This window comes from Populus trichocarpa, chromosome 11 (genome assembly GCF_000002775.5).
Source record: "Populus trichocarpa isolate Nisqually-1 chromosome 11, P.trichocarpa_v4.1, whole genome shotgun sequence".
NCBI classification, from domain to species: domain Eukaryota; kingdom Viridiplantae; phylum Streptophyta; class Magnoliopsida; order Malpighiales; family Salicaceae; genus Populus; species Populus trichocarpa.
The window spans coordinates 1,269,230-1,285,131 of record NC_037295.2 but is presented as its reverse complement, the minus strand read 5'-3'; the positions used below and the strand labels follow the sequence as shown (position 1 = coordinate 1,285,131).

At 34.1% G+C, this 15,902-nt stretch overlaps 1 non-coding gene across 1 annotated transcript; it reads right to left on the bottom strand.

The window, feature by feature from the left end:
* Positions 1 to 3,784: 3,784 nt before the first annotated feature.
* Positions 3,785 to 12,831, bottom strand: LOC18102885 (uncharacterized). Its single transcript, XR_008056792.1, has 3 exons — positions 12,815 to 12,831; positions 12,346 to 12,458; positions 3,785 to 4,255 (listed from the first exon to the last, which is right to left on the bottom strand). It is a non-coding gene; the product is annotated as an uncharacterized LOC18102885 (transcript).
* Positions 12,832 to 15,902: the final 3,071 nt, after the last annotated feature.

Genomic DNA, 15,902 nt, shown 5'->3' with positions numbered 1-15,902 from the left:
AGAACTTATAAAATGAGCAACGGGGATCAAGAATTTTAAATTTTGGAAGAGACTGTGAAACCACTTGAAATCAGTTGTTGTCCATTGAAAATAAGAGAGATAGCTGTATAGAGAGATAGCTGTATAGAGAGAAATACGCAAATTTTATTAAGTATAAATCTTGTAGGCTAGGTATAAACCCAATAGCTTCAAAAGCATGTTACTGAAAGGGAATAGACTGAAAGAAAATTTATATATTACAAAATTCATAATGAAATCTCTTGGTCTAAGATACTAAAAAGTTGATGTGCCCAAACTTTTATATATTGTGAAATACGCAAATTTTATGAAGTATAAATCTTGTAGGCTTGGTATAAACCCAATAGCTTCAAAATCATTCTAATGGATATGAGTATGGTTGAGACTTAGTGAGAAAGTTGAGACTTGGTGCAAATCTTGTTCTAGAGCCACAGATCAGTCAATTAACTATACGATGAGTTACAGAACATGTATAAGATTACTCGCTTCTGGATGAGGAAAGTTGCATAGATTATAGATTTGATTGATTACCAATGGTGGAAAAAAAATCACTCAGAATTTATTTCTGTATGAGTCAATACTGAAAAGACATATTTGTTGCATATTCGTGAGCTAACTGGCATGAGCTTTTATGGGTGGTATATATTTACTGAATGTGTGGTGTCCTTGATAAAATAGGCTTTCTCATTATTCAGAATGATGGATTTGAACTGGATAAGAAAGTCGTAGTCATTGCAGACACAAGTAGAAAACAAGACCATGATCCTGCTGCAACCAGGTACATCAGTTGAAAGTTCTCTGTATCATGTTGATCATTGCCTGAGCCAATTGGATTGTTTTCTAACTCGTTTTATATGTGTTCTTAGTCTGTTTGATTCAATGATTACTTTTTACCTACCTGTTCGGAGGAATCACCAGGAAATAGCTACCCACTACCCAGTATGCCAAGCACCAAACAAAATGAGGGGAAAGAGTTAAGGATTTACTATCTCATTGTTCGAGGAGTCCTAGATGATGTCGAAGTAAAGGATCATTAACAAGGATGTTTTAGCATGTTGTAGATTCTTATCCAAAACTTGTAGCATTTGTTAATGTCATGTGAATCGCTAAAAACATGTAAATTGTATGGCTAAGCCAATAAAAAAAGTTTTTTAAGGGGACTGCATCATGCCACCAGGAGACAGTAACAGAGAAATAATGCAAATTATTTCATGACCGTCTTGATTTGTTAATCAGTTGGGTGATTTTGGCTTCTCTTACCATGAGCACCATTGTCCTCTCAGTAGTACTGTCTCTTTAATTTGAACTGATTTTGGCCCATACGAGGAGATCATTATGTTAAGTTCGTCTTCATTTGTTCTTTCCTTTTCCTCAGCACTCATGTTTGCTCTTGCTGTATTCAGCATGTCTAGAAGAGATATTACAAATGTGTGTCAACAAGCAGAGCGATCATGAGCATCAAAGGTAACCCATCTTTGTCGAGGAATCACCGACAGATAATTCAAGGACAAGCAAGTAATTAAAAAGGGAGAACAAGATAGTCTTCCACTTCATGAGCTATAGTATTGGAATAATTCAAAACTTTCATGAAAGAAACTTTCAAAAATTGATCTTGTAAATAAACTTTCATGATATACATCAATCTATATATGTATATAAATGGTTTGTTGAAGATCGGATTGAAGAAAGAATTAATATCGGTAAATGAAAACTATAGTATTGGAATAATTTTATCATTAAAACTATAACTTAACCTCAATCACGCTATGATTTTTCTTAATTTCTTAAAATTGATGCAAATAGTCTAAATGAACTTAATTTCATCTCATGAAAAGAAAAGTTATTAAACTCGATTTTATCCATGAAAATTAATATATATATATATATAAATATATATATATTTTTTAAAAGCTAGAGTTTGACCATGTTGATTGTGACATACTTAAAAAATTGATGTCGTACTTAAAAATAAGCAAGAAGCAGCACCAACTTGTTAAGAGCCTGAAGCAATCCCGGTAAAAAAAAAAAAAACAATCTAAACCTCTTAACTGTGCGTTAGGCGACCTTGATAATTTGCATGTACAACCATATAAAGAATTTGTGAAAGAGGAACATAAGAAGTTGCAGGAGCATTGGATACAATTGGCAAACGAAGATCGTTCTGCAGCATATGCAGGCTGTGCAAACAAACATGGAGGATGTGCTGGAATAATAATGGAGCAAGAAACAAAGAATTCGACATTTCTGACTCTATGGCAATTTTTCAGAATCATGCTTCCAAAATATTAAAAGTATATGAGAAAAGAAAGTAAAAGCATGAACTTTTTAAGATGCTTAAATACACAGTAGATATGTAAACAAAACTAGATACTTACACTTGTTTCTTTCAATACTGTAAAGGCTTCCATGTGATGCCATATTCTTTGACATTTGGGTGATTCTTGACGAGCAATTTCCCTTTCCATATCTCATATCTCTTACGAGTTGATGCATCCATAACTTTTTATCATTTTTTATTTTAACAATTTCTACCAGACATCTATCGATGAGATTTTCAATCCTAAATCTTGCACCTATACTAAGTCCATCTAGTATCCTAACTGCATAATTGTAATCCGTTCCATTGAAGAAACAAGCAATATCAAGGAATAAGTTCTTCTGATAATCATCAACAAGAGAGTCGTAACTTGTTGCAAGAACTTGAATATTCAGAATCACCTCCATTTCATGCAATGCACTTTCCCATACTTCACTACTTTTTCTGGACAATGAGGAACCAATAACACGTAGGGCCAATGGAAGTCCATTACAATGACGTACTATTCCCCAAGAGTCTAAAAAATCTTCAACCGGGCAAGCTTGTCCTAAGGCATGCCAACTGAAAAGCTCAAGTGATTTTTTGTTATCTAGAGGTTCAACTTTGCACTTGACACATTCACCATCAGCTACAATCGAAGCCTTATTTCTAGTTGTTACAATGATTTTACTTCCTTGGAAAAGCCAATTTTGCATGCCAACAATTGCATTGAACTGGTACCATTTGTCCACGTCATCGAGAACAATAAGAGTTCTTCTGCAACACAATGCATCCTTAATCTTTATAATCCCTTCATCGACATCATGTGTCTCATCAGCAGTCTTGTTTAGGATATCAGAAAGAAGTTGCCTCTGTAGGCTCCTGCCTTTAAATTTATGAAAGTTCTGGTTATAAACAGTCTTTGCTATGGCTGTCTTCCCAACTCCACCAATCCCATAGAGTATAGCAATAGCAGCACCATGAGTGCCATCTTGCAACCATGAGTTGATATATTTTACCAGATGATCTCTTCCAATGAAATGAAGGGGGACATGAAATATTTAACGATCCAGTTTCTTTAATATTTTACCAGATGATTGGACAAGCTGTGCCTCATACCTGCATCAGAAAGAAAAATGCAATGTATGATAATTAGTAGTCTCTCCGTAAAGTTTAAAAATCTTAGTATCCTGGAAAAAAGAAATTAAACCAGGCTGCGCGTCAATGATTGATTGCTATTTTTGTAGCTATGTTATCACCACATATTAAAACCAAAAAATGGAATAATGTAGAAATCTTTGCCTTTTCAGGTAGTCAAGGAAAAAAAAAAGAGTAAAAAGTATCTTTTATTTTTATTTTCCTAGTATGTTCTCTGAGTTGGGAGTGTCACAGTTTCACTAAATTGTAGTGGTATTATCAGTTATCGTCTCAATGCTTAACTACAAACCTGAAAAAATTAAGAGTTCAGAACCAGCATTCTATTATTATGTTATGTGTAGTTTCATCAAGAAATACAACTTACCCATCTCCTAAAACCATTCCTCCTAAATCTGCAACTTCCTACAAAGCAATCCTCCACCCATTCACTTGCTCCATCTCCTTCTTGAAGCGCTTTTCATGATCCATAAATGCTGCAGCAAAGCTCCCTGTTTGATTTCTGACTTCAGACGGATCCACGTCATAGAAGACCGGCAAAATTATGCAGTCAGTATTGCTCTTACGTTCCATGATCATTACAAGTTCATTCAGGCACCACCGCGACGAATCATACGCTTTGGAGAACACGATTATCGATATTTTTTTATTGTTGTATTGCCTGTTGGAGCTCTGACTTGATATTTTCTCCTCTCCCAATTTCATCATCGTCTCTAAATGTGTGAATCCCTGCTTGAACCAGGGCTGTGTAGAGGTGATCGGTAAAGTTCTTGCGGGTGTCTTCACCTCTAAAAGTCAAGAACACTTGATATTTACAATTAGAGAACAGTTAAAATGAGTATTCTTGATATTTCCCAGAAGCCATTTCGAGACTAGCAAAAAAAAAAAAGAAGTTGCATGATGAATGTCGATAATTCAAGATCGATAGCACAGCAATTAGCTGAAGTATTTATATATGGTTATCTAACTTTTTCTTGAAAACATTTTTTAAGTTATTTCCCAGCAATCAACTCCCCCAAGCCCTTTCAGAGAAATATCTGTACATATTTAACCGCACTTGCTACCACGCATTTAGAAGCACGGATGGAGCAGGAAAAGAAAGTCATTAAGGATCCCCATCTGGCTATGTAAGCCTTAATTATTTACAAAGCACACATCTTGTAATCCTTACAAAGCCCACGGAGGTGAATTTGTTAGTTTATAATTTTTTGAGTGGCATGATAAGATGAGATGATGAACAAGTAGTCACTAACAGTGGTTTAATCTAAGTGATCATCAACAAAGAAAACAAGACAGCAGCTGGAACCAAAGTAAACAGGAGATAAGAAAGAGAGAGTACCTGCAAGTTTCCCTTTCCCTTCTCTATTCAGTTGTGGCTGCTGTTCTGGATCAGTAATCTAATAAGTGGTTCTGCTCCAAACTTTTAAGGCAACCCTTCAAGTCTATGTGGCACAATACTATAAATAAAATATTTTATTATATATATCACACCCGACATCGCGGCGACCTTAAAAAACTAAATAAATTTTAGAAAAAACGGAATTCTGGCATTCTGTTCTTTGATGGGGAACGGTCTTGTTTAAGAAGTCGCCACCTAGTATTACGGTTACTAGGAACCCTAACTAGTCAACAGAAATTCTATAGTCCGAGACTGATTACGTAAAAGGAAAGATATTATCACCCCTTAAACATCCTGCCTAAGGCAGGCTGCATTGTTAATATTTGTCATTAATTGCTAACATTTTTGTTGTTTTATACTATGATTGTTTGCGTGTAATATTCATGACTCTGGCGCCAGTGAATATTCAACTACGGATATTTCCAACTCTGGCGCTGGTAAATATTACGTAGGTATCAGAATAAATAAATTTAAATCATTATTTTTTATATTCCTGACTCTGGCGTCAGTGAATAAATAAATAAAAATCAATTTATTTTTTACACATATGTATTATTTTTATTTTTTATGTAGCTAAATAAAAGCAAAATAAAATAAAATAAAATAAATTTACATTAGTATTTTTTATTCCTGACTCTGGCGTCAGTGAATATACCAAATAATTTTATTTTATTTTGTCTTAAGTTTTTTTTTTTGCACACACATTTTTTATATAACCAAATAAAATACAATAAAATAAATTTGAATTGGTATTTTTATTATTACGTCGTCAATGAATAAATAAAAAAACAATAAATACATTTTTATATATTTTTTTTACATACACAATTTTTATTATATATTTTTTAAATTTTGTTTATCTTTTTATCTTTTTATTTTTTTATTTTTGGGCGGGGCCCAGCTCAGCCCACATGGGCTGGGCTGAGCCCGGCTGGGCAAATAACACGCGTGAGCTGGTTCACGCGTGTCTAAGTATTCAGTGAATTAAAATTCACATGAACAGTATGGCATGAATTAAAACTGAAAAGCGAGAGGAGATGAAGAGAAACTTACCTGTGGGCTGCTGCTCCTGAAGATGAAGACGTGATGAAAGATTCGTCGGCTAAGCTCCTTTCTCTTCCCTTCTCTTTTGTTCTTGCTTTTCTCTGATTGGTTTCTTCCTGCCTGTCCCTGCTTTCTGTGAATTTTGTTTTGACTGATTCTGGGTCTTTCTTTGTCTGCAGGGACGAAGGCAATGGCAGAGCTGATTCTTCTCGGTGCTGCCCCTCCCTTTTTCTTTCTCTCTGTGAATTTGTGTTTTTTCACTCTGTATTTCTGCTCTGTTTGTTTTAGCTCTGGATTTTTGCTTGCGTTTTCTGCCTTTTTTTTTCTCTGTTTTTGGGTTGATTTTTTTGTGTGCAGATTGTCTGCAGAGATGAAGGCAATGGCGATGAAAACTCTCTATGTATGCTGGATTTCTTTCCTCTCCTTCTCTCTGTGTATTATTTCTTTGCTCTGGGTTTTTTTTGCTCTGTTTTCTCTGCTTTTTTTCTCTGTTTTTGGGTTCATTTTTCGGTTCATCTTTTTTTCCTCTCCTTAATTCTGGGTTTTCTTCTCCCTTTTATAGAGAAGCTTGCCCTTCCACCAGTCCTGCCTTTGCAGGACTGTTATGGAATCCACGAACGAGATAGTGGGCAAGAGACGTGGTCCATGATCGGATTTGTTGCAGATTATCAGCTCCCCTGCTGAATCGGGAGCTCCCCTGTTGAATCGGGATGGAGAAGACGCACGGCTGTTCCTTAGCAACGGTGCCGTTTTGGCAGAAAATGGGAATTTTCAATTTGACCCCTGCCTCTGGAAATTTAACAATTTGATCCCAACAATCTTTTAATTTTACCCTTGGATTAATTTCAATTAAGTCCCTGAATTTATTTAATTAATTAAATCAAAGTTTAATTAAGTCCTCAAACTCATTAATTTTTCAATTAAACTTTTGATTAAAATAATCTAAATTTTAATTGAATCAATTCTTCAATTAAGCCATTAATTTAATTAATTAAACTAGTCAAGTGTTTAATTAAATCTTTAAATTTTTAATTATGTTGTACTTAATTTAAATTTTAATTATTTTATTTTTACTTGTTTTTTATTAATTTTTTTAAAAATAAAATAATTAAAATAAAAAGGTTAAAAATTAGGTTATGAAAATATAGGAATCTCAGGCATAGTTACCAAAAGGGACATTAGACACCCGCATAATCCAACTCATCCACCCTCGCTGTGCGCCTGCTCTGGCCGGATCTCCATCCTCTCGCATCCAAAACCAGCATCAACACCACCCACCAATAAGAAAAAGGCACGTGGAGGATCATGACTCTGAATCAGCTACTGGGTCGGCTACCGACTGGTGTTCCGTTTTGAGCCATTGAGTATTGCTGTGGAGTGGAGGGACATTGAAGCTGCACAATGTTTTGTGTCTTTGGCTATAAAGTGTGGGTTTAGGGAATCAGGGATTACAAGTGCTGATGGCAAGAGGTTTATTGAGTGGGGGTTCTATAAGAATGGAGGTTCCATGGTGTGATAGTAATAGGATTCTGTTGTCAAAAGAGTATGTGAGGTTTTCCGTTGACTTGGCTCATCGGAAAATTGGAAGAGAACTCGAACGTTTTTTAGTTGTTTAAGAGAAAACAGCAAATGGGTTGCCTCTTGGAAAATGGTTAGCAGTCTATTTCTCCTCAGACATACTCAGCAATTTCTTGAAGATTTAAACCTGCTTTCAGCACTTGATCTTGCATCAAGAGAATGGGTTGGGCAAATCAACAGAGCATGCCATGATATAGCTCCAACAGCCAACCATTAAAAAGTCCAAGTGGTTAGAACTTTGTGGCTTTCACGTCTCCTAAAACAACTGTTGCTGTCAAAAACCAGGGAAATGAAAACACATTCCAAGATCCTCATAATGTTGATAAAAAAAGGGTTTTAATGTTTAAGGTCATGGGTGACAGTACAGTGCTGGTTTATGAAAGACTAATTCAATTGCATCTTTACCGGTGCATGCACTAAAAAATCTATGTTAATTTAATATGAAAATTTAATATAATTAAAGTAATTTTTAATTAAAATAAAATATATTTAAATTATAAAACCCTCTTAATCATATTTTTAAAACATATCTACTTATTTTTTATTACAAGTGAACTTATCTGGAAATGGTATATGTTGAAAAATAAATTACCAATCAAATTTCACTATATAGAAACAAAAAAAAATTAACAATTAAATTTTACCATGTATTATTTTTATATATAAAGATAAAATAAAACAGATAAAATAACATGAAAATAAAATGGATCTTTACATATATTTTGATCAATAAAAGGTTGACAAGTAAAATAAAATATTTAATATATTTTATTATAAATACAAGATTTTATAAATAAAAATTAATTAATAAAATAATAATATATTAAAGCGGGAAAAAAAAGTGAAAGGCATTACAAATATTTATTAATAAAAGATCTCATGCTATACAAAGAAAGAAGGAAGATTACTAGAGATACAAAACTATTTTCCTGATAAGCTTTTCAAAAGCTTTCCGCTTTTGTTATTGAATTTTAATTCTATCTTTTAATTTGATAATTTTCAATTAAAATTAATTTTAAAATTTTATACCACAATGGATATTGCCATCATTGGATTTACAATAGAAACCACAATAATAATTTCTAAAAATACGAGAAGCTATTTCTACTTTGGCTACGTGTGCTGCATCATCATCATCATCATCATCCTTTCCTTCCTCTTGATCATGCAACCATTGTACTCCAATCGTCCTTATTTGGATAGCTGGTTTTTTTCGACACACTGAAATACTCACTTCATCACCATTATCAAATGTAGGATCATCGCCCCCTAATTTCCTGTGCATAAACGATTGGATTTCACGAACACCACGCTTGTAACTCACAGGGAGGAGATAGGCTTGACAACGCAAGTATCGACCACTGGTATTGTTTCTGATTATAATATAAAAAGGATCTAAGAGAGTGTACTCTGACGTCATACAAAACCTTGTGAACAGAGTATAGCCCCATATCCGGTGCGCAGGAGGTGAGGATATTTTGAATGAAAAGTTATCTACAAACTCATTCTGAATTAGCCATTTATCCTCTTCTTCCTCCTCATGAAACCACCTTAACTTCTCATCTTCATCAAATACAGATGCGGCAACGTTGAATATGCCATCCATAAATGTTATCTGTACCACCAAAACAATGCCTATAAAATGAGCAAAAGAAAAGTATTCAAATGTAGATTTCCAAAACAATAAAATGGGCGAGGGAGGACCTGAAATCCCGATGTCTGTATTTGAGCACAAACCGTTTCTATTATTCTGAACATGTGAGAGTCATACTTTTGCAATAATTCTTGCTTTATCCGATCTTGGAACTCGACTAAGTGATCACAACCATCTCCTTCAGTCCAACTGTTTGGATTTGGAAGTCTTTGCAGTGAATAGCAAAAGGACACATCTAACGAATCCAAATGGGATGGAAGCTCTGGGAGTGCTTGAAGCATTTTGCAATTTCTTAAATATAGGTGTCTGAGTAGACCAAGATCCTTGATGCTTTCTGGAAGAAAACGAATTGGAGTTCCACTTAAATCTAGACTCTCCAAGAAGCGTGGCAGTGAAAACAAGGTAAATCTCAACATTTTCCTCGTTGAAAACCTAGAGGGAAAGAATAGCTTCAATGGAAGAGATGAAATGAATGATGTACTTGCAACAATTCCATCACTTTGAAGCAACTTGCGCCCCTGATGATGCTCTAACTCCATATTCAGGCTGTTAAGATTTGAGCAACCATCTAAAACCAGCTCTTGAAGTGAATTCAATCTACTCATTTCTTCTGGAAGCTCCATAAGACTTGTACAATTTCTTAGATTTAAGATCAACAATCTTTGTAAATCACCAATAGATTCGTGAATTTGAACCAAACGGATGCAGTCTTCAAGTATTAGCTTTTCAAGGGCTGGGAGACCCGAGAAGTCTGGGGTTCTAATGAGATCACGAGAGTGACGGAGATCAAGAATTTTCAATTTTGGAAGAAACTGTGAAAATACATGAATTTAGTTGTTATCAATTGAAAACGAGAGAGATAGCTATAGAGAGACTTGATACATACCGGTTTGCCCTTCCAAGCATCAACTAGACAACTTCTGGATAGATCAAGAACCACCAGCTTCTCCAAGCATACGTGATTTGGTATGGAGCTCCAAGACAATCCATGCCAACATAACCATATCAAATTCTTGGGAAAGTGCTCAAAACTTCCATGAAAATTAGTGTAGTTTAGTTGAAGAAATTTTACATCTGGCATCTTTCTAAAAGCATCCGTGCTGAGGATGGGAAACAAACTTGTTTGGCCAGTTTGTAATTTTCCCCCATCGAAAAAATCGGAAAGCCATTGTTGAAAGAAGTTAAGCCTGCGGCGCTTGCGACAAACCATTGAATCAGTACAGACAACTTCTGCATAACGATATTCCATTAATGCATGCATATCAATGGTAAGGCCACGCAATTTTTCAGCATCCTGCATAACAATATTAAAAGTACATGAGAAAGGAAAGTAGATGAATGAATATGTCAAGGCACCACAAACCATTTAAGTAGACATTTAAAAAAATTGAGCTACTTACAGTAGTTCCTTTCAAAACTGTAAAAGCATCCTCATGATGCCATATTCTTTGACATTTGGGTGATTCTTGACGAGCAACTTCCCTACCCATATCTCTTACTAGTTGATGCATCCACAACCTTTGATCACTGTTGATTTCAACAAGACATCTATCGATGAGATTGTCAATCCCAAATCTTGCACCTTTATCGAGCCCATCCAGTATCCTAACTGCATCATCCACATCCATTCCATTGAAGAAACATGCGATATCAAGGAATAAGTTCTTCGGATAATCACCATCAAGAAAGTCGTAACTTATTCGAAGAACCTTTTGAACTTCAAAATTAAGAATCACTTCCATTTGTTGTAATGCGCTTTCCCATATTTCTCTTCCTTTTCCGGACAATGAAGAGCCAATAACTCGAAGAGCTAATGGAAGTCCATTACAATGATATACTATTCTCCAAGAGTCTTCCACAAAACCATCAACAGGGTTAGCTTGTCCAAAGGCATTCCAACTGAAAAGCTCAAGTGATTTTTCATCATCTAGCAGTTCAACTTTGTACCGGATCCACTGAATATCATTAGCTGAAAACAAACCCTTATTTCTGGTTGTTACAATGATTTTACTTCCTTTACAAAGCCAATTTTGCATGACAATGATTTTATTGAATTGGTCCCTTTTGTCCACATCATCTAGAACAATAAGAGTTCTTCTGCAACATAATGCACCCTTAATCTTCAGAATTCCTTCATCAGGATCATTTATCTCAACAGTCTTGTTTAGGATGTCGAAAAGAAGTTGCCTCTGTAGGCAAACTATATCCTTTGACCTAAAATTTGAGAGAAAGCTCTTTCCTTCAAATTTATAATAGTTCTGGTTAAAAACACTCTTAGCTATGGCTGTCTTTCCAACTCCACCTATTCCATAGAGTAAAGCAATGGCAGCACCATGGGATCCATCTTGCAACCATGAGTTGATATCTTGTACTAAAGCATCTCTTCCGATGAAATGAAGGGGGACATAAAATATTTTTGGATCCAAATTCTTTAAGACATTCTCCACAATAGATTGGACAAACTGTGCCTCGTACCTGCATCAAAAAGTAAAATACAAGGTGGGATAATCAGTAGCCTCTCTATAAAGGATAGAAATAAACAACAGTTGCGTGTCCATGAATGATAGTTAAATTTGTAGGTGCGTTATCACCACCTATTAAAACCAAATCATGATCGGAAAAGAAGAAGAAGAAGAAGAAGAAGAAGAAATCATAAGTATTTTATTTTATTTTTCTTGTATGTTTTCTTATCAGTACACTTAACTGAAAGAAATTAATTAAAAGTTCACGGCCAGCATTCTAGTCTTATGCTATGTATAGTTTCATCAAGAGATATAACTTACCCATCTCCTAAATCCATTCCAGCTAAATTTGCAACTTCCTTCAAAGCAATCCTCCACCCATTCACCCGCTCCATCTTCTCCTTGTAGTGCTTTTCATGTTCCACAAATGCTGCAGCAAAGCTCCCAGTTTGATTTCTGACTTCAGATGGATCCACATGATAGAATACTGGGAAAACTATGCATTCAGCATTCCTCTTACGTTCCATGATCTTTACGAGTTCATCGAGGCACCATTTCGACCAAGCATAGTTTTTGGAGAACACGATTATCGCTATTTTTGATTGTTTTATTGCCTTCTGGAGCTCCAGCCTTATATTCTTTCCTCTCCGAATTTCATCATCATCTCTAAATGTGTGAAACCCTGCATGAATCAGGGCCTTGTAGAGGTGGTCGGTAAAGTTCTTGCGGGTGTCTTCACCTCTAAAACTCAAGAACACTTGATATTTACAATTAGAAAACCGTGAAGAGTAGGATTCTTGATACTTCCCAGCAGCCATTTCGAGTCTAGCAAAGATAAGACTTTTCAAAGATCTGAACAAAAAAAAACAGAGTTGCAGGATTGATGTCGATAGTTCAAGATCGACACAGCACACCAATAAGCTGAAGCATTCATATATTATTATCTTACTTTTTCTTTAAAACAATTTTCAAGTTATTTCCCTGCAATCAAATCCTCCATGCCCTTTCAGAAAAATATCTGTACATATGATAAATCTCTATGCTGAACCACCAAAATCGGTTGATAAGATCATCAATAATTAGTTTCTAACAGTGAATTAATCGAAGTGATTCTCAGTTACAGCAGAGTTACATTCCACAATATAACATAATACTAAAAGAGATACGAGAGAGAGAGAGAGAGAGAGAGAGAGAGAGAGAGAGAGTACCTGCAATCTTCACTTTCCCTTCGCTGATGTTTTCTTATCAGTTCATCAATTTTCTGCTTTTAATAAGTCAGCCTTACAAGTCTCTGTGGTATCGGCCATTTCCGCGTGAGGACCCTTTTTTTATTTATTGCTCAAATTTAATTATTAATCTTTTAATTATTATTTTATTTATTTATTTAATTAATCTTGTTTTTCAAATTTATCCATCAATATTTTATTTTATTTTTATGTAAAATTTGATCTTTATTTTTCTGATTGTTATTTATTTTATTTTATATTATTTTTTGATTGATTATTTTATCAATTCTATCCCTCAATATTTTATTGATTGAGAATTTAATTTTGTTATTTTTATAGGTTTACCTTCTATGAGGTTAGTTACAGTCTCATAATCTGGATCACAAGTTTTGAAGATTAACTCGAGTTGATATTATTTTTTTAGATTCTTTTTTAAAACTGAATTTCTTAAAAAAAAAATTATCTTTTAACATTGAGTTAGTTGGAAATTAAATTTCATGATTTGTTTTTGTTATTTTAATCTCATAATGTTAGTGGGTTAACATAAATATGAGAATATGCTTGAGAATTGTAATAATGTGAGAATATGCCATTTTTTTAAGGCATTTTAATCTCATAGTACAATTTTCTCTTGATTACCTATGAATATCTATATTCATTCCAAATAATTTTTGCCAAGAAGGTTTAATATGATTAACAAGGGAGTTTATTTCTTATATAAGTATTATTGAAGGTTTGAGTTTCAAAAAGAATGGTGGTTAGAGAATGATTTCTTGTAAATAAACATGTTTGAATGTTGGGAGCTTATGAGTGCAACAACTAGACATTTACCATTACGACTAAAAGAAGATCAATTATTAAAATTGTAAACATAACTTTAGTTTAATTATAAGTTTGTGAGCTTTCAATATTGTGAGGGGACTTGTTCTGGACAAATAGTCGAGAGAGCTGCAAGAAAATAATATCAGAAGTAAACTAGAGATGAACGAACGATGGACCCATAATGTAATATGAAATTAGCTTTTTGAGCATTGTTTTTCCTAATTGCCTTTTGAGTTGTAAGTAGTGGTTCTTCTTCCTATCCTTTGAATTAATTTATTATAATAAAATCGGGTTAACTTGGTGGCCAAAAAGTCAATTTATTATATTTGACTGGTCTTGGACAAATTGTCGAGAGAGCTGCAAAAAAATAATATCAGAAGTAAACTAGAGATGAACGAACGATGGACCCATAATGTAATATGAATTTAGCTTTTTGAGCATTGTTTTTCTAATTGCCTGTTGAATTGTAAGTAGTGGATGCTTCATGCCTTGTTGTCTTTTTTTCTTCTTCAAGGTTCTTCTTCCTATCCTTTCCTTTATACAATAAAGGTGAGAGTCAACTTCTTTAGAGTTCTTGAAGTTAATAATCATGTAAACTTCTAGTGAATGTCTGAGCTAGTTTATGCATACCTCGACTAATTATTCGAGACCCTGAAGTTAATGACCATGTAAACTTCCAGTAATTCTGAGATTTGTGAGACTCAAACTGATAGCTTTTGGAGAGCAAACATAAAATTTGATTAGTTAAACTACACCCCCATATAGTTTTTTAATTGCCTTTTGAATTGTAAGTAATGGATGTTTCATGCCTTGTTGTCTTTTTTATTTTTTATTTTTCCTTCAAGGTTCTTCTTCCCATCCCTTTCTTTATAAAATGAAGGTGGGAGTCACCTTCTTTAGGAGGCAGGAGGGGGCAAATAAACATGACAGTTATAATTATCTGGGAACTTGACAAATCAATTATTTAGAGTCTAACCTTGATTTTTACATTGATAAAACCAAGTTCGAGTAACTAGTTAGATCGAACCATTATAATAGACTCGGGCTAACCCGTTGGCCAAATAACCCGAGCCCTTTACTCAGGTCAGATACCATGTCGGATCCGAATAATACACAAATAATTTCTCTTCGTTAAATTCTTTCAAATAACCCGAGCCCTTTACCCAGGTCAGATGCCATGTCGGATCCGAAGAATACACAAATAATTTCTCTTCGTTAAATTCTTTCTTGGCCAATGTTTTAGTAATATAGCCATGCTTCTTCGTGAGTGTGGCTCACCAAGCTCGAATTAATGATCGTGTGGATTGTCACCTTCAGAACCAGCTACTAAATACCAGTTACTTTCTGATTGTTTTGTGGCCTTCACTGATAAATGCAAGAAATGTAAGATTGGAAGCAAAGCCCTCAAGTTTCTGTCATCTGAGTTTGCCATTAAGCCTTTCAGCTGCTACACCTTTTATAATTATAATTATAACTATATATATAAAAAAAACTCTAAAAGGCCTCGGTGTTTAACCGTGCCATGAGAGGAGATGCACGAACAATGCATCTTCTTCTTCTTCTTCTTTTTTTACTCCTTGGAATTTTTTACACTTTGGTCCCTCAATTTCTTTGTTTTCTAATTTGGTCCTACAAAATTTGTGATTGATCTTGGTTTTTTTCTTTTCATGCGTGCGTATGGGGATCTCGTAGTGTTGAGAAAATGTTGCATCTCTGGTTAATTCTCAGTTTTGCAAAAGAAAATTCAATTTAATTAATTTACAATAATTAAAGCTTCAAAGACCAAATATAAATCTTAAAGAAATGCGAAGTTTTTTTTTTCAAAATCAAGGTCTGATTTGCATGGTTAGCCAAGAAGTTCATGTACCTTTTTTTATTTTGGTCTCTCAACTTTCTTTTTCAATTTTACCCTTTTGCATTGACTTTATTTATGATTTGATTTGGTAGTTTTTTTTTATTGTCTTGATACAAAGATCTTGGAATGTCAATGAAAATTTGATATTTATATCAAATTTAGTTTTTTTTATTTTTTTTTTTATCATTTTCTTAATTGATTTTGTTTATCAATTTTGTCCATCAACATTTTATTTTATTTTATTTTTATGTAAAATTTGATTCTTATTTTTCTGATTACTATTTATTTTGTTTCTCACTATTTTTTGATTGATTATTTTTTCAATTCTATCTCTCAATATTTTAATAATTGGGGATTTGATTTTGTTATTTTTGTGGGTTTATCTTCTATGAG